Here is an 18,590-nt window from a genome sequence, read left to right on the forward strand (position 1 = left end):
TACTGACCCGCTGACAGTGTGGCGCTCCCTCAGTACTGACCCTCTGACAGTGCGGCACTCCCTCAGCACTGACTTTCTGACGGTGCAGTGTCTGTGCGCAGTTTACACCTTCTCCCCGTGTCTGCGTGGGTTTCCTCCGGGTGCGCCGGTTTCCTCCCACAGTCCGAAAGATGTGTGGGTTAGATGGATTGGCCATGCTAAATTGCCCCTTAGTGTCAGGGGGACCAGCAAGGGTAAATGCATGGGGTTATGGAGATAGGGCCTGGGTGGGATTGTGGTCGGTGCAGACTCGATGGGCCGAACGGCCTCTTTCTGCACTGTCGGGATTCTATGAGGTTGTTCTTGAGTCGGTTGGTGCGTGACCTCAGACTTTTGTATGTTTTTCCCGACGGAAGAAGGTGGAAGAGAGAATGTCCGGGGTCCTTGATTATGCTGGCTGCTTTTCCCGAGGCAGCGGGAAGTGTAGACAGAGTCAATGGATGGGAGGCTGGTTTGCGTGATGGATTGGGCTACATTCATGACCGTTTGTAGTTTCCTGCGGTCTTGGTCAGAGCAGGAGCCCAGACCAAGCTGTGATACATCCAGAAAGGATCGTCCCTTTACAGACATCTGCCTCTCTCTCACCCCCGCTCTTCAATTCTGCATCTTGGCCAGTGTTTAAAACACGGAAGTTGGCCTTTCGATGTGTTCACCGGGGCGATCTCATTCTTCCTGTCTCAGGAACTGAGACTCTAACCACTCTCCCCGAGAGCCCTCGGAAAGGACAGGAAGCCTTGGAACCGGCTGAAGATGAGAATAATCCGCCACATTGTCCAGTTTTACCGTGGAAAGGGCCACACAAATGGCATGGTTAATACTGCTGCCTCACAGCGCCAGGGACCCGGGGTCGATTCCGGCCTCCGGTCACTGTCTGTGGGAGTCGACACATTCTCCCCCTGCGTCTGCTCCGGTTTCACCCCACAGTCCAAAGATGTGCAGGTTAGGTGGATTGGCCATGCTAAATTGTCCCTTAGTACGTAGAACATAGAACATTACAGCGCAGTACAGGCCCTTCGGCCCTCGATGTTGCGCCGACCAGTGAAACCAATCTAAAGCCCCTCGAATCTACACTATTCCAATATCATCCATATGTTTATCCAATGACCATTTGAATGCCCTTAATGTTGACGAGTCCACCACTGCTGCAGGCAGGGCATTCCATGCCCTTACTACTCACTGAGTAAAGAACCTACCTCTAACATCTGTCCTATATCTATCACCCCTCAATTTAAAGCTATGTCCCCTCGTGCTAGCCAACACCATCCGAGGAAAAAGGCTCTCACTATCCACCCTATCTAATCCTCTGATCATCTTGTATGCCTCTATTAAGTCACCTCTTAACCTTCTTCTCTCTAACGAAAACAACCTCAAGTCCCTCAGCCTTTCCTCATAAGGCCTTCCCACCATACCAGGCAACATCCTAGTAAATCTCCTCTGCACCCTTTCCAATGCTTCCACATCCTTCCTATAATGCGGTGACCAGAACTGTACGCAATACTCCAAGTGCAGCCGCACCAGAATTTTGTACAGCTGCAACATGACCTCCTGGCTCCGAAACTCAATCCCTCTACCTTCTTAACAACCCTATCAACCTGGATGCCAATTTTCAGGGATCTATGCACATGGACACTGAGATATCTCTGTTCATCCACACTACCAAGTATCTTACCACTAGCCCAGTACTCTGTATTCCTGTTACTCCTTCCAAAGTGAATCACCTCACACTTTTCCGCATTGAACTCCATTTGCCACCTCTCAGCCCAGCTCTGCAGCTTATCTATGTCCCTCTGTAACCTGCAACAACTTTCCGCACTGTCTACAACTCCACCGACTTTAGTGTCATCCGCAAATTTACTAACCCATCCTTCTACACCCTCATCCAGGTCATTTATAAAAATGACAAACAGCAGGGGCCCCAAAACAGATCCTTGCGGTACACCACTAGTAACTGAACTCCAGGATGAACATTTTCCATCAACCACCACCCTCTGTCTTCTTACAGCTAGCCAATTCCTGATCCAAACCGCTAAATCACCCTCAATCCCATCCCTCCGTATCTTCTGCAATAGCTTACCGTGGGGAACCTTATCAAACGCTTTACTGAAATCCATATACACCAACTGCTTTACCCTCATCCACCTCTTTGGTCACCTTCTCAAAGAACTCAATAAGGCTTGTGAGGCACGACCTACCCTTCACAAAACCATGTTGACTATCCCTAATCAAATTATTCCTTTCTAGATGATTATAATCCTTTCCAAAACTTTGCCCACAACAGAAATAAGGCTCACTGGTCTATAATTACCAGGGTTGTCTCTACTCCCCTTCTTGAACAAGGGGACATTTGCTATCCTCCAGTCTTCTGGCACTGTTCCTGTAGACAATGACGACATAAAGATCAAAGCCAAAGGCTCTGCAATCTGCTCCCTAGCCTCCCAGAGAATCCTGGGATAAATCCCATCCGGCCCAGGGGACTTATCTATTTTCACACTTTCCAGAATTGCTAACACCTCCTCCTTATGAACCTCAATCCCGTCCAGTCCAATAGCCTGTATCTCAGTATTCTCCTCGACAACATTGTCTTTTTCCTGAGTGAATACTGATGAAAAAGATTCATTTAGCGCCTCTCCTATCTCTTCAGGCTCCACGCACAACTTCCCACTACTGTCCTTGACTGGCCCTAATCTTACCCTAGTCATTCTTTTATTCCTGACATACCTATAGAAAGCTTTCGGGTTTTCCTTTGATCCTACCTGCCAAAGACTTCTCATGTCCCCTCCTGGCTCTTCTTAACTCTCTCTTTAGGTCCTTCCTGGCTAACTTGTAACTCTCAAGCGCCCTAACTGAGCCTTCACATCTCATCTTAACATAAGTCTCCTTCTTCGTCTTCACAAGAGATTCAACTTCTTTAGTAAACCACAGTTCCCTCGCTCGACCACTTCCTCCCTGCCTGACAGGTACATACTTATCAAGGACACCCAGTAGCTGTTCCTTGAACAAGCTCCACATTTCAATTGTGCCCATCCCCTGCAGTTTCCTTCCCCAACCTATGCTTCCTAAATCTCACCTCATCGCATCATAATTTCCTTTCCCCCAGCTATAACTCTTGCCCTGCGGTATATACCTATCCCTTTCCATCGCTAAAGTAAATGTAACCGAATTGTGGTCACTGTCACCAAAGTGCTCACCTACCTCCAAATCTAACACCTGGTCTGGTTCATTACCCTGTCCCAAATCCAATGTGGCCTCGCCTCTTGTTGGCCTATCTACATAGTGTGTCAGGAAACCCTCCGGCACACATTGGACAAAAACTGACCCATCTAAAGTACTCGAACTATAGCTTTTCCAGTCAATATTTGTAAAGTTAAAGTCTCCCATAACAACGACCCTGTTACTTTCGCTCCTATCCAGAATCATCTTTGCAATCCTTTCCTCTACATCTCTGGAACTTTTTGGAGGCCTATAGAAAACTCCAAACAGGGTGACCTCTCCTTTCCTGTTTCTAACCTCAGCCCATACTACCTCAGTAGACGAGTCCTCATCAAACGTCCTTTCTGCCACCGTAATACTGTCCTCGACTAACAATGCCACACCTCCTCTCTTTTACCACCTTCCCTGCTCTTACTGAAACATCTAAACCCCGGAACCTGCAACAACCATTCCTGTCCCTGCTCTATCCATGTCTCTGAAATGGCCACAACATTGAAGTCCCAGGTACCAACCCATGCTGCAAGTTCACCCACCTTATTCCAGATGCTCCTGGCGTTGAAGTAGACACACTTCAAACCACCTTCCTGCCTGCCGGTCCACTCCTGCGACTCTGAAACCTCATCCATGACCTCACCACTCTCAACCTCCTGTTCACTGGATCTACAATTCAGGTTCCCATCCCCCTGCTGAATTAGTTTAAACCCTCCCGAAGAGCATGAGCAAATTTCCCACCCCCAGGATATTGGTACCCCTCTGGTTCAGGTGTAGACCATCCCATTTGTAGAGGTCCCACCTACCCCAGAATGACCCGCAATTATCCAGGTATCTGAATCCCTCCCTCCTGCACCATCCCTGTACCCACGTGTTCAACTGCTCTCTCTCCCTATTCCCCTCCTCACTATCACGTGGCATGGGTAACAAACCAGAGATAACAACTCTGTTTGTTCTAGCCCTAAGCTTCCACCCTAACTCCCTGAATTTCTGCCTTACATCACCATCCCTTTGTTAGTGTCTAATAAAGGTGTTAGTGTCTAAAGATTTGCAGGTTGGGTGGATTGGCAATGCTAAATTGCCCCTTAGTGTCCAAAGATGTGCAGGTTAGGTGGATTGGCCATGCTAAATTGCCCCTTAGTGTCCAAAGATGTGCAGGTTAGGGGGATTGGCCATGCTAAATTGCCCCTTACTGTCCAAATATGTGTAGGTTAGGGGGATTGGTCATGCTAAATTGTCCCTTAGTGTCCAAAGCTGTGTGGGTTAGGTTGATTGGCCATGCTAAATTACCCCTTAGTGTCCAAAGATGTGTAGGTTAGGTGGATTGGCCATGCTAAATTGCCCCTTAGTGTCCAAAGCTGTGTGAGTTAGGTTGATTGGCCATGGTAAATTAACCCTTAGTGCCAGGGGGGGCTAGCAGGGTAAACATGTTGGATTATGGGGGTAGGGCCCGGGTGGGATTGTGGTCGGTGCAGACTCGATGGGCCAAATGGCCTCCTTCTGCACTGTAGGGATTCTATGGTTCTATGAAATGCCCCGATGTAGTCACCAGCTGTTGAGTTGGTGATGCTTGCTTGGTAGTTGTGGGCATTGCCCCACTGGGGTCAGGGGTCAGTTAAGTGGCTGGGGGGGGAGGCGGTTTTAAAATTTTCATCCTTTCCCCGAGTGGCCTCGCTCCGTCCCTGTCGCCGTATCGTCCTAACACCCCAGAACACTTAAAAATGTTCATCCGCCATGAATCCTTCCCCGACCTCTGCCTCCACCAATCGTGCCCGCTGGAAATGTCAACAAACGTCGGCTTGCTAACACCTGGCTGAAAAAAGGAGAAAGGTTGTCAAAGTTTTTCACCTGGTACTCTTCAGGACAGTTGCAAGAATGCCTAACTTCGAAGGGACCAACCATTCATGCTGTATGAGACAAGGGTGCTGATTTGTTGGGAGATGGGTTGAGATGTTGCCTTGGAGAAAACCGGAGCACCCCGAGGAAACCCAAGCAGACATGGGGAGAACGTGCAGACTCCGCACAGACAGTGACCCAAGCTGGGAATCGAACCCAGGTCCTGATGCAGTGAGGCAGCAGTGCTAACAACCTAAATCTCACTGGATCCAAGGTGAGGTAGCCAATTGGATATAAAATTGGCTTGATGACAGAAAACAGAGGGTGGTTGTAGAGGGTTGTTTTTCAAACTGGAGGCCTGTGACCAGCGGTGTGCCTCAGGGATCGGTGCTGGTCCAGTGTTATTTGTCATTTATATTCATGATTTGGATGAGAATATAGGAGGCATGGTTAGTAAGTTTGCAGATGACACCAAGATTGGTGGCATAGTGGACAGTGAAGAAGGTTATCGAGGATTGCAAAGGGATCTTGGTCAATTGGACCAGCGGGCTGACGAATGGCAGATGGAGATTAATGTAGATAAATGTGAGGTGATGCATTTTGATCGATCGAAACAGGGCAGGACTCACTCAGTTAATGGTAGGGCGTTGGGGAGAGTTATAGAACAAAGAGATCGAGGGGTACAGCTTCATAGCTCCTTGAAAGTGGAGTCACAGGTGGACAGAGTGGTGAAGAAGGCATTCGGCATGCTTGGTTTAATTGGTCAGAACATTGAATACAGGAGTTGGGAAGTCTGGTTGAAGTTGTACAAGACATTGGTAAGGCCACACTTGGAATACTGTGTGCAGTTCTGGTCACCCTATTATAGAAAGAATATTATTAAACTAGAAAAAGTACAGAAATAGTTTACTTTGATGCTACTGGGACTTGAATGTTTGAGAGGCTGGCTAGACTGGGACTTTTTTCTCTGGAGCGTAGGAGGCTTAGGGGTGATCTTGGAGAGGTCTATAAAATAATGAGGGACATAGATAAGTAGATAGTCAACATCTTTTCCCAAAGGTAGGGGAGTCTAAAACTAGAGGGCATAGGTTTAAGGTGAGAGGGGAGAGATACAAAAGGGTCCAGAGGGGCAATTCTTTTCACACAGAGGGTGGTGAGTATCTGGAACGAGCTGCCAGAGGTAGTAGTAGAGGCGGGTACAATTTTGTCTTTTAAAAAGCATTTAGACAGTTACATGGGTAAGATGGGTATAGAGGGATATGGGCCAAACGCGGGCAATTGGAAATAGCTTGGTGGTTAAAAACTGGGCGGCATGGAAAAGCTGGGCCGAAGGGCCTGTTTCCATGCTATAAACCTCAATGACTCTCTGATATATAAGAACTAGGAACAGGAGTGGGCCATCTGGCCCCTCGAGCCTGCTCCGCCATTCAATAAGATCATGGCTGATCTTTTTGTGGACTCAGCTCCACTTACCCGCCCGCTCACCATAACCCTTAATTCCTTTACTGTTCAAAAATTTATCTATCCTTGCCTTAAAAACATTCAATGAGGTAGCCTCACTGGGCAGGGAATTCCACAGATTCACAACCCTTTGTGTGAAGAAGTTCCTCCTCAACTCAGTCCTAAATCTGCTTCCCCTTATTTTGAGGCCATGCCCCCGAGTTCTAGTTTCACCCGCCAGTGTAAACAACTTCCCTGCTTCTATCTTATCTATTCCCTTCACAATCTTATTTGTTTCTGTAAGATCTCCCCTCATTCTTCTGAACTCCAATGAGTATAGCCCCAGTCTACTCAGTCTCTCCTCATAAGCCAACCCTCTCAACTCCGGAATCAACCTCGTGAATCTCCTCTGCACCCCCTCCAGTGCCAGTACATCCTTTCTCAAGTCGGGAGACCAAAACAGTACACAGTCCTGCATCAGAATCCTTTGATATTATTAACAAGCTGTTTCTGGAACCCCTCCGAGTGAAATGAGTAATGACTTCCAGAATAACCCTTCTCGGGACTCTCCGTGACAGAGACAGGACTCTGAAAGCGGGGAAAAACGTTTCAGGATGTCTCAGTTTTTAAAAGTTTCCTCCCACACACTCAAGCAGCAAGTCAAACCGCAACCATTATTCTTCTTCTCTCTGGCCCGTGACTCTACCACGGGTAGGGTAAGGTTCCCCACTTACCCCCAGTCAGAACAGGGGGTGAATCCACTGCTACCTGTTGCCCCCCCCCCCCCCCCCGCTGCCCATCATCAATGAACTGAGCCACAGTTCATGTGAGCTACAGTGAGAACCCCCCGTCACAAAGGAGTCCAAGTTGCGATAGCGACATTTCCATGCATGTTGTAACCTGGAACTATGGATAGATTCGAGGCTTCAACTAGTAACTTGTTGGCTCCAACTTGAGACCCGAACTAAAGGCTCCAACTAGTAACATAGAAAGCCATAGAACAAAGAACAAAGAACAATGCAGCACAGGAACAGGCCCTTCGGCCCTCCAAGCCCGTGCCGCTCCCTGGTCCAAACTAGACCATTCTTTTGTATCCCTCCATTCCCACTCCGTTCATGTGGCTATCTAGATAAGTCTTAAACGTTCCCAGTGTGTCTACCTGCACCACCTTGCCCGGCAGCGCATTCCAGGCCCCCACCACCCTCTGTGTAAAATATGTCCTTCTGATATCTGTGTTAAACCTCCCCCCCTTCACCTTGAACCTATGACCCCTCGTGAACGTCACCACCGACCTGGGGAAAAGCTTCCCACCATTCACCCTATCTATGCCTTTCATAATTTTATACACCTCTATTAAGTCTCCCCTCATCCTCCGTCTTTCCAGGGAGAACAACCCCAGTTTACCCAATCTCTCCTCATAACTAAGCCCTTCCATACCAGGCAACATCCTGGTAAACCTCCTCTGTACTCTCTCCAAAGCCTCCACGTCCTTCTGGTAGTGTGGCGACCAGAACTGGACGCAGTATTCCAAATGCGGCCAAACCAACGTTCTATACATCTGCAACATCAGACCCCAACTTTTATACTCTATGCCCCGTCCTATAAAGGCAAGCATGCCATATGCCTTCTTCACCACCTTCTCCACCTGTGACGTCACCTTCAAGGATCTGTGGACTTGCACACCCAGGTCCCTCTGCGTATCTACACCCTTTATGGTTCTGCCATTTATCATATAGCTCCTCCCTACATTATTTCTACCAAAATGCATCACTTCGCATTTATCAGGATTGAACTCCATCTGCCATTTCTTTGCCCAAATTTCCAGCCTATCTATATCCTTCTGTAGCTTCTGACAATGCTCCTCACTATCTGCAAGTCCTGCCAATTTTGTGTCGTCCGCAAACTTACTGATCACCCCAGTTACACCTTCTTCCAGATCGTTTATATAAATCACAAACAGCAGAGGTCCCAATACAGAGCCCTGCGGAACACCACTAGTCACAGGCATCCAGCCGGAAAAAGACCCTTCCACTACCACCCTCTGTCTTCTGTGACCAAGCCAGTTCTCCACCCATCTAGCCACCTCCCCCTTTATCCCATGAGATCCAACCTTTTTCACCAGCCTACCATGAGGGACTTTGTCAAACGCTTTACTAAAGTCCATATAGACGACATCCACGGCCCTTCCCTCGTCAACCATTCTAGTCACTTCTTCAAAAAACTCCACCAGGTTAGTGAGGCATGACCTCCCTCTCACAAAACCATGCTGACTATCGTTAATGAGTTTATTCCTTTCTAAATGCGCATACATCCTATCTCTAAGAATCTTCTCCAACAATTTCCCCACCACGGACGTCAAGCTCACCGGCCTATAATTACCCGGATTATCCTTCTTACTCTTCTTAAATAACGAGACCTCATTAGCTATCCTCCAATCTTCTGGGACCTCACCTGTGTCCAGTGACGAGACAAAGATTTGCGTCAGAGGCCCAGCGATTTCATCTCTCGTCTCCCTGAGCAGCCTTGAATCGATTCCATCAGGCCCTGGGGATTTGTCAGTCTTTATATTCTCTCACAAACCTAACACTTCCTCCCTTGTCATGGAGATTTTCTCCAACGGTTCAACACTCCCCTCCGAGACACTCCCAGTCAACACATCCCTCTCCTTTGTGAATACCGACGCAAAGTATTCATTTAGGATCTCCCCTACTTCTTTGGCCTCCAAGCATAATTCCCCACTTTTGTCCCTGAGAGGTCCGATTTTTTCCCTGACAACCCTTTTGTTCCTAACATATGAATAAAATGCCTTGGGATTCTCCTTAATCCTGTCTGCCAAGGACATTTCGTGGCCCCTTTTTGCCCTTCTAATTCCCCGTTTGAGTTCTTTCCTACTTTCTTTGTACTCCTCCAGAGCTCCCTCCGTTTTTAGCTGCCTGGACCTAACATACGCCTCTCTTTTCTTTTTGACCAGTCCCTCAATTTCCCTGGTTATCCACGGTTCTCGAATCCTACCCTTCCTATCCTTCTTTTTTACAGGCACATGCCTGTCCTGTAGCCCTAACAACTGTTCCTTAAAAGACATGCCAGATGTGGATTTACCCTCAAACAGCTCTCCCAATCAAGAGCTGCCAATTTCTGCCTAATCCCACTAAAGTTAGCCTTCCCCCAATCCAACACCTTACCCTTGGGACACCACTCATCCTTTTCCATCACTATCCTAAAGCTAACAGAATTGTGGTCACTATTTGCCACATGTTCCCCGACCGAAACTTTGAAGACCTGACCGGGCTCATTCCCCAGTATTAGGTCCAGTATAGCCCCCTCTCTAGTCGGGCTATCTACATATTGTTCCAAAGAACCCTCCTGTACGCATTTTACAAATTCCCCCCTATTCAGAGTCCCAGCTCTCAGCGATTTCCAGTCTATTCCAGGGAAATTGAAGTCTCCCACTACAACAACCCTATTTTTCCTGCACCTATCCAGTATCTCCTGACATATCCATTCTTCCACTTCCCTTGGGCTGTTGGGGGGCCTGTAGTATACCCCCAACATAGTGACTGTGCCTTTCCTGTTTCTAAGCTCTACCCAGAGTGACTCGTTACACGACCCCTCTGAATTGTCCTCCCTCTGCACCGCTGTAATATGCTCTCCAACTAATACTGCTACTCCCCCACCTCTTTTGGCCCCTCCTCTGTCTCGCCTAAAACACTTGTACCCCGGAATATTCAGCTGCCAGTCCTGTCCCTCTTTCAACCAAGTCTCTGTCACCGCAACCACATCCAAATTCCTCGTGAGCATTAAGGCCCTAAGTTCGTCTGTCTTACCTGCTACGCTCCTTGCATTGAAGTATAAGCACTCCAGACCTCCAGGCCCAGTGAGGTCATCCTCCCCCAAAGTGCTCTTCTTCTTTGCCAGCCTTGTCCCAGTCCAAAGTTCGTCCCCAGCCTCTACACTTGTAGACCTAATATTTTGATTCCCAACCCCCTGCCATACTAGTTTAAACTAGTAAGTCACCTGATGAAGGAGCAGAGCTCCGAAAGCTCGTGCTACCAAATAAACCTGTTGGACTTTAACTTGGTGTTGTGAGACTTCTTACAGGAACATTGGAGGCAGTCGAAAGGGGGTTCACCAGGCTAATTCCTGGAAGGGTTGTCCTCATGTTATCCTATCCAGAGGGGCTAAATAGTCTGGGTCTGTCTTCCTTGGAGTTTAGAAGAGTGAGGGGTGACCTTATTCAAACATATAAGATCCTGAGGGAGGTTTGAGAGACGAGATGGTGAGATGACTGGTGAGAGAATCTCGGACAAGAGGACATTACTACAAGGTATCAGTTAAAACTGAGGCTCATAGGAATTTCTTCTCTCAGAGGGTGGAGAATATCTGGAATTCTCTGCCCCAAAGGGTGCTGGAGACTGGATCATAGAATCCCGACAGTGCAGAAGGAGGCCATTCGGCCCATCGAGCCTGCACCGACCACAATCCCACCCAGGCCTTTTCCCCGTAACCCCAGGTATTTACCCTGCTAATCTCCCTTGAACTAATGGACAATTTAGCATGGCCAGTCCACCTAACCTGCACATCTTTGGACACTAAGGGGCAATGTAGCATGGCCAATCCACCTAACCTACACATCTTTGGACGCTAAGGGGCAATTTAGCATGGCCAATCCACCTAACCTACACATCTTTGGACGCTAAGGGGCAATTTAGCATGGCCAATCCACCTAACCTACACATCTTTGGACACTAAGGGACAATTTAGCATGGCCAATCTACCTAACCTGCACATCTTTGACACTAAGGGCCAATTTAGCATGGCCAATCCACCTAACCAACACATTTTTGGACACTAAGGGGCAATTTAGCATGGCCAATCCACCTAATCTGCACATCTTTGGACACTAAGGGGCAATTTAGCATGGCCAATCCACCTAACCTGCACATCTTTGGACACTAAGAGGCAATTTAGCATGGCCAATTCATCTAATTTGTACATCTTTGGACACTAAGGGGCAAGTTAGCATGGTCAATCCACCTAACCTGCACATTCTTGGACACTAAGGGGCAATTTAGCATGGCCAATTCACCTGATCTATACATCTTTGGACACTAAGGGGCAATTTAGCATGGCCAATCCACCTAACCTGCACATCTTTGGACACTAAGGGGCAATTTAGCATGGCCAATCCACCTAACCTGTACATCTTTGGACACTAAGGGGCAGTTTAGCATGGCCAATCCACCTAACCTGTACATCTTTGGACACTAAGGGGCAGTTTAGCATGGCCAATCCACCTAACCTGCACACCTTTGGACTGTGGGAGGAAACCGGAGCACCCGGAGGAAACCCACGCAGACACGGGGAGAACGTGCAAACTCCACACAGACAGTGACCCAAGCCAGGAATCGAACCTGGGTCCCTGGCGCTGGGCGGCAGTGATGCTAACCACTGTGCCACCGTGCCATCCTTAGAAGTATTTAAAGTGGAGGTGGATAAATGTCTGATCGACCGAGGAATGGAGGGCTCCGGGGAAATGGCAGAGAAAAGGAACCAGGCCGGAATAAATCAGCCTTGGTCATGTTGAATGGCGGGACAGGCTTGGAGAGGCTTGTCACGCCTGGTGGCCTATTCCTGATGCTACTTCATCCTGTGGCTGACCAGGAGTCTCTCCCGCTCTCACCACCAGCCATTGCCGTGTTTGGAAGGTTGAAATTCTGTTTGGCTAAGTTACGGACGCACCTTCCTCGGCCGTCAAGGCTTGGGGTGGGATTCGAACCCGGAGTGGCTGGGCTCAGAGACAGGGATGCTAACCCTCTGCCCCACAAGAACCTCCTCATCTGTCACTGAAACTCCTTCAAGGAAGCCTCCAGCCAATACACGGGCTCATTAACCTGCTTGTTCACAAATGATACGAAGCCTTCGACATAAATCATAGGCTGGTCACGAACAGGAAGCTCTGAAACAAGTAATGACTTCAAGAATAATTAGGTCCTTCAAGGGACTCTCCAAGAGGGGCTCAGGAAGTCGCAAGGGGGGGGAACATTTCACACCATCTCAATTTCTATATTAGGAAAGACGCCTGAGCAATGGTGAGTCACTTCGTGTTTCCAAATGTGAGATTCAGGGTGGAAGTGAGATTATGTTGCAATGTGATTGGGGAACCGCGGTGAAGTGTCTCAACTGTGTGGGCATCACTGGCTGGGCCAGCGTTTATTGCCCATCCCTAATTGCCCCTTGAGAAGGCGGTGGGTGAGACCCCTTCTTGAACCCCATGTGGTGTAGGCACACCCTCTTAGGGAGGGACTTCCAGGATTTTGACCCCCAAGGCTGGACTCTGGGGTAGTGCCGGCTGACTGGAAAACAGCTACTGTTACACCGCTGTTTAAAAGAGGAAGTAGACAAAAGGCGGGTAACTACAGGCCGGTTAGCTTAACGTCCGTAGTTGGGAAGATGCGAGAGTCCATTATTAAAGAGGAAATAACAGAGCACCTGAATAAGAATGGTTCGATCAAGCAGACGCAGCATGGATTCATGAAGGGAAAGTCGTGTTTGACGAATCTACTGGACTTTTATGAAGATGTCACTAGTGCGGTTGACAGAGGGGAACCGGTGGATGTGGTGTTTTTAGATTTCCAGAAGGCGTTCGATAAGGTGCCTCACAAAAGGTTGCTGCAGAAGATTGGGGTACACGGAGTTAGGGGTAAGGTGTTGGCGTGGATTGGGGATTGGCTATCTAACAGGAAGCTGAGAGTTGGGATAAATGGGTGCTTTTCTGGTTGGCAGTTGGTGACCAGTGGCGTGCCGCAGGGATCGGTGCTGGGGCCTCAATTGTTTACCATTTACAAAGATGATCTGGAGGAGGGGACTGAATGTAGGGTATTCAAGTTTGCTGATGACACGAAGGTGAGTGGGAAAGCGAATTGCGTGGAGGACGCGGAAAGTCTGCAGAGAGATTTGGATAGGCTGAGCGAGTGGGCGAGGATCTGGCAGATGGAATATAACGTTAGCAAATGTGAGGTTATCCACTTTGGAAGAAATAATAGTAAATTGGAATCTTATTTAAATGGAGAAAAATTACATCGTGCGACTGTGCAGAGGGACCTGGGGGTCCTTGTGCACGAATCGCAAAAACTCAGTCTGCAGGTGCAGCAGGTGATCAAGAAGGCGAATGGGATGTTGGCCTTTATCGCGAGAGGGATGGAGTATAAAAGCAGGGAGGTCTTGCAACTGTACAAGGCACTGGTGAGGCCGCAACTGGAGTACTGTGTGCAGTTTTGGTCCCCTTATTTGCGAAAGGATATATTGGCCTTGGAGGGAGTGCAGAGAAGGTTCACCAGGGTGATACCGGAGATGAGGGGTGTAGCTTATGAGGAGAGATTAAACAGATTGGGTCTGTACTCGTTGGAGTTTAGAAGGGTGAGGGGGGATCTTATAGAGACATATAAGATAATGAAGGGGCTGGATAGGGTAGAGGTGGAGAGATTCTTTCCACTTAGAAGGGAAACCAGAACTAGAGGGCACAGCCTCAAAATAAGGGGGGGCCGGTTCAGAACAGAGTTGAGGGGGAACTTCTTCTCTCAGAGGGTAGTGAATCTCTGGAATTCTCTGCCCATTGAAGTGGTGGAGGCTTCCTCGTTGAATATGTTTAAATCACGGGTAGATAGTTTTCTGATCGATAAGGGAATTAGGGGATATGGGGAGCAGGCGGGTAAGTGGAACTGATTCGCTTCAGATCTTGTTGAATGGCGGGGCAGGCTCGAAGGGCCAGATGGCCTACTCCTGCTCCTATTTCTTATGTTCTTATATAAGGCTGCAAGAAACTACAAAAGGGTCGTGAATTTCGCCTAATCCATCATGCAAACCAGCCTCCCATCCATTGGCTCTGTCTACACTTCCCGCTACCTCGGGAAAAGCAGCCAGCATAATCAAGGACCCCCACGCACCCCGGACATTCTCTCTTCCACCTTCTTCCGTCGGGAAAAAGATACAAAAGTCTGAGGTCACGTACCAACCGACTCAAGAACAGCTTCTTCCCTGCTGCCATCAGACTTTTGAATGGACCTACCTTGCATTAAGTTGATCTTTCTCTACACCCTAACTGTGACTGTAACACTACATTCTGCACCCTCTCCTTTCTTTCTCTATGAACAGTATGCTTTGTCTGTATAGCGCGCAAGAAACAATAGCTTTCACTGTATACTAATACAATTGTTGGGACATCTTATTGAAGTTGTATAAGACATTGGTAAGGCCACACATGGAATACTGTGTGCAGTTCTGGTCACCCTATTATAGAAAGGATATTATTAAACCAGAAAGAGTGCAGAAAAGATTTACTGGGATGCTACCGGGACTTGATGGTTTGAGTTATAAGGAGAGGCTGGATAGACTGGGACTTTTTTCCCTGGAGTGTAGGAGGCTGAAGGGTGACCTTATAGAGGTCTATAAAATAATGAGGGGCACAGATCAGCGAGATAATCAATATCTTTTCCCAAAGGTAGGGGAGTCTAAAACTAGAGGACATAAGTTTAAGGTGAGAGGGGAGAGATACAAAAGGGTCCAGAGGGGCAATTTTTTCACACAGAGGGTGGTGAGTGTCTGGAACGAGCTGCCAGAGGTAGTAGTAGAGGCGGGTACAATTTTGTCTTTTAAAAAGCATTTAGACAGTTACATGGGTACGATGGGTATAGAGGGATATGGGCCAAATGTGGGCAATTGGGATTAGCTGAGGGGTTGAAAAAAAGGGCGGTATGGACAAGTTGGGCCGAAGGGCCTGTTTCCATGCTGTAAACCTCTATGACTCTATGACAATAATAAATCAAATCAAAGGAACAGCTGATAGAGTTCCAAGTCAGGATGGTGAGTGGCTCGGAGGGGAACTTGCACGTCGTGGTGTTCCCCATGTATCTGCTGCTCATTGTCCCTCTAGTTGGTGGAGGTGGTGGGTTTGGAAGGTGCTGCCTAAGGAGCCTTGGTGAGTCGCTGCGGTGCATCTTGTAGACGGTACACAGGCTGCCGCTGTGCGTGGGTGGTGGAGGGAGTGAGTGTTTGTGGATGGGGGGCCAATCAAACGGGGCTGCTTTGTCCTGGATGGTGTTGAGCTTCTTGAGTGTTGTTGGAGCCGCACCATCCCGGCAAGTGGGGAGTATTCCATCACACTCCTGACTTGTGTCCTTGTAGATGGCGGACAGGGGGAGTCAGGAGGTGAGTTACTCGCCGCAGGATTCCCAGCCTCTGACCTGCTCTGGGAGCCACTGTGTTTATGTGGCTGGGTCCAGTTGAGTTTCGGGTCAATGGGAGCCCCCAGGATGTTGACAGTGGGGGATTCAGTGATGGTTACACCATTGAATGTCAAGGGGCGGTGGTTGGAGTGTCTCTGATTGGTGATGGTCATTGCCTGGCATTTGTGTGGCGTGAATGTTACTTGTCACTTGTCACCCCCAGCCTGGATATTGCCCAGATCTTTCTGCATTGGGACACGGGCTGCTTCAGTATCTGAGGAGTCGCGAATGGTACTGGACATTGTACAATCATCGGGTAACATCCCCACGTCTGACCTTATCATAGAATCCCTGCAGTGCAGAAGCAGGCCATTCATCCCATCGAGTCTATACCAACAACAATCCCACCCAGGCCCTATCTATGTAACCCCATGTATTTACCCTGCTAATCCCACTGACATAAAGGGGCAATTTAGCACAGCCAATCCACCTAACCCGCATATCTTTGGACACTAAGGGGCAATTTAGCATGGCCAATCCACCTAACCTACACATCTCTGTACACTAAGGGGCAATTTAGCATGGCCAATCCACCTAACCTACACATCTCTGTACACTAAGGGGCAATTTAACATGGCCAATCCACCTAACCTACACACCTCTGTACACTAAGGGGCAATTTAGCACGGCCAATCCACCTAACCCGTACATCTTTGGATACTAAGGGGCAATTTAGCATGGCCAATCCACTCAACCCACACATCTTTGGATACTAAGGGGCAATTTAGCACGGCCAATCCACTCAACCCACACATCTTTGGATACTAAGGGGCAATTTAGCATGGCCAATCCACCTAACCTGCACATCTTTGGACACTAAGGGGCAATTTAGCACGGCCAATCCCCCTAACCTGCTCATCTTTGGACACTAAGGGGCAATTTAGCATGGCCAATCCCCCTAACCTGCACATCTTTGGACCCTAAGGGGCAAGTTAGCATGGCCAATCCACCTAACCTGCACATCTTTGGACACTAAGGGGCAATTTAGCACGGCCAATCCCCCTAACCTGCACATCTTTGGACCCTAAGGGGCAACTTAGCATGGCCAATCCACCTAACCTCCTCATCTTTGAACACGAAGAGGCAATTTAGCACGGCCAATCCCCCTAACCTGCTCATCTTTGGACACTAAGGGGCAATTTAGCATGGCCAATCCCCCTAACCTGCTCATCTTTGAACACGAAGAGGCAATTTAGCACGGCCAATCCCCCTAACCTGCTCATCTTTGGACACTAAGGGGCAATTTAGCACGGCCAATCCCCCTAACCTGCTCATCTTTGGACACTAAGGGGCAATTTAGCACGGCCAATCCCCCTAACCTGCTCATCTTTGGACACTGAGAGGCAATTTAGCACGGCCAATCCCCCTAACCTGCTCATCTTTGGACACTGAGAGGCAATTTAGCACGGCCAATCCCCCTAACCTACACATCTTTGGACACTAAGGGGCAATTTAGCACGGCCAATCCACCTAACCTGCACATCTTTGGACACTGAGAGGCAATTTAGCATGGCCAATCCCCCTAACCTGCACATCTGTGGGAGGAAGTCAGAGCACCCGGAGGAAACCAGCTCAGACATGAGGGAAGACTGCGATGGGATATGATGGAAGGAAGGTAATTGATGAAGTGGCGGAAGATGGTTGGGCCTCGGATGTTAACGCTGACGGACTCCTGCAGTGATGTCCTGGAGCTGAGGTGACCGACCTCCAACCAAGTTCCAAGTGCTCACCGAACAGTTAGATCGGTTCGAAGTCTGCGCCAATTAGCACGGTGATAGGGCCACACAGCACGATGGAGGTTATTCTCAACGTGAAGGCGGGACTTTGTCTCCAACGACTGTGCGGTGGTCACTCTTAACGAATAACAATACTTTTCACTGTATCCCAATAATAAATCAAATCCTTCTCCCCTCTGTACTCTATGAACGGTATGCTTTGTCTGTATAGCGCGCAAGAAACAATACTTTTCACTGTATCCCAATACATGTGACAATAATAAATCAAATCAAATGTTAAGCTGTTGCTTGTCTGGTCTGAGAGACAGCTCTCCCAATTTTAGGCCAATGCAGTTTGGGCTTTGTCGGGTGGACAGGGCTCGGGTGGAACGGTCGACCAAGCCAGTTCTATTCTGACGCTGTTTCAGCTTGAAGCAGTTGATCAGAAACTAGCCGCACAAATCAAAAGGTGCAGGGATACTGAATCAGACAATGACGAATTGCAAAGGAAAAGTGAAATATTGAAATTTAATGTGGTGGGAACCAGCACCCCGGGGATATTGACAGAACTTGCAATTCCACATTCTGTTCAAATTAACAGAGATTGCTTTCACTTGGTGACGGGGTTTAATATACAACTCTGGGCTGATTAGAATGTACACTGGGTTGATGAGAATGTACATGATACTGACTAGAATGTACATGGTGCTGATTAGAATGTACACTGGGCTGATTAGAATGTACACGGGGCTGATTAGAATGTACACTGGGCTGATTAGAATGTACGCGGTGCTGATTAGAGTGTACACGGTGCTGATTAGAGTGTACACGGTGCTGATTAGAATGTACACGGGGCTGCTTAGAATGTACACGGGGCTGATTAGAATGTACGCGGTGCTGATTAGAGTGTACACGGTGCTGATTAGAGTGTACACGGTGCTGATTAGAATGTACACTGGGTTGATTAGAATGTACGCGGTGCTGATTAGAGTGTACACGGTGCTGATTAGAGTGTACACGGTGCTGATTAGAGTGTACGCGGTGCTGATTAGAGTGTACACTGGGCTGATTAGAATGT

At 48.3% G+C, this 18,590-nt stretch overlaps 1 protein-coding gene across 1 annotated transcript in view; it reads left to right on the top strand.

Moving 5' to 3' along the window:
* Positions 1-18,590, top strand: part of LOC144488753 (programmed cell death protein 10-like) — a 65,387-nt gene that overhangs the window by 23,722 nt on the left and 23,075 nt on the right. The window lies entirely within an intron of this gene.

This window comes from Mustelus asterias, unplaced genomic scaffold, assembly GCF_964213995.1.
Source record: "Mustelus asterias unplaced genomic scaffold, sMusAst1.hap1.1 HAP1_SCAFFOLD_1841, whole genome shotgun sequence".
Taxonomy (NCBI): Eukaryota; Metazoa; Chordata; class Chondrichthyes; order Carcharhiniformes; family Triakidae; genus Mustelus; species Mustelus asterias.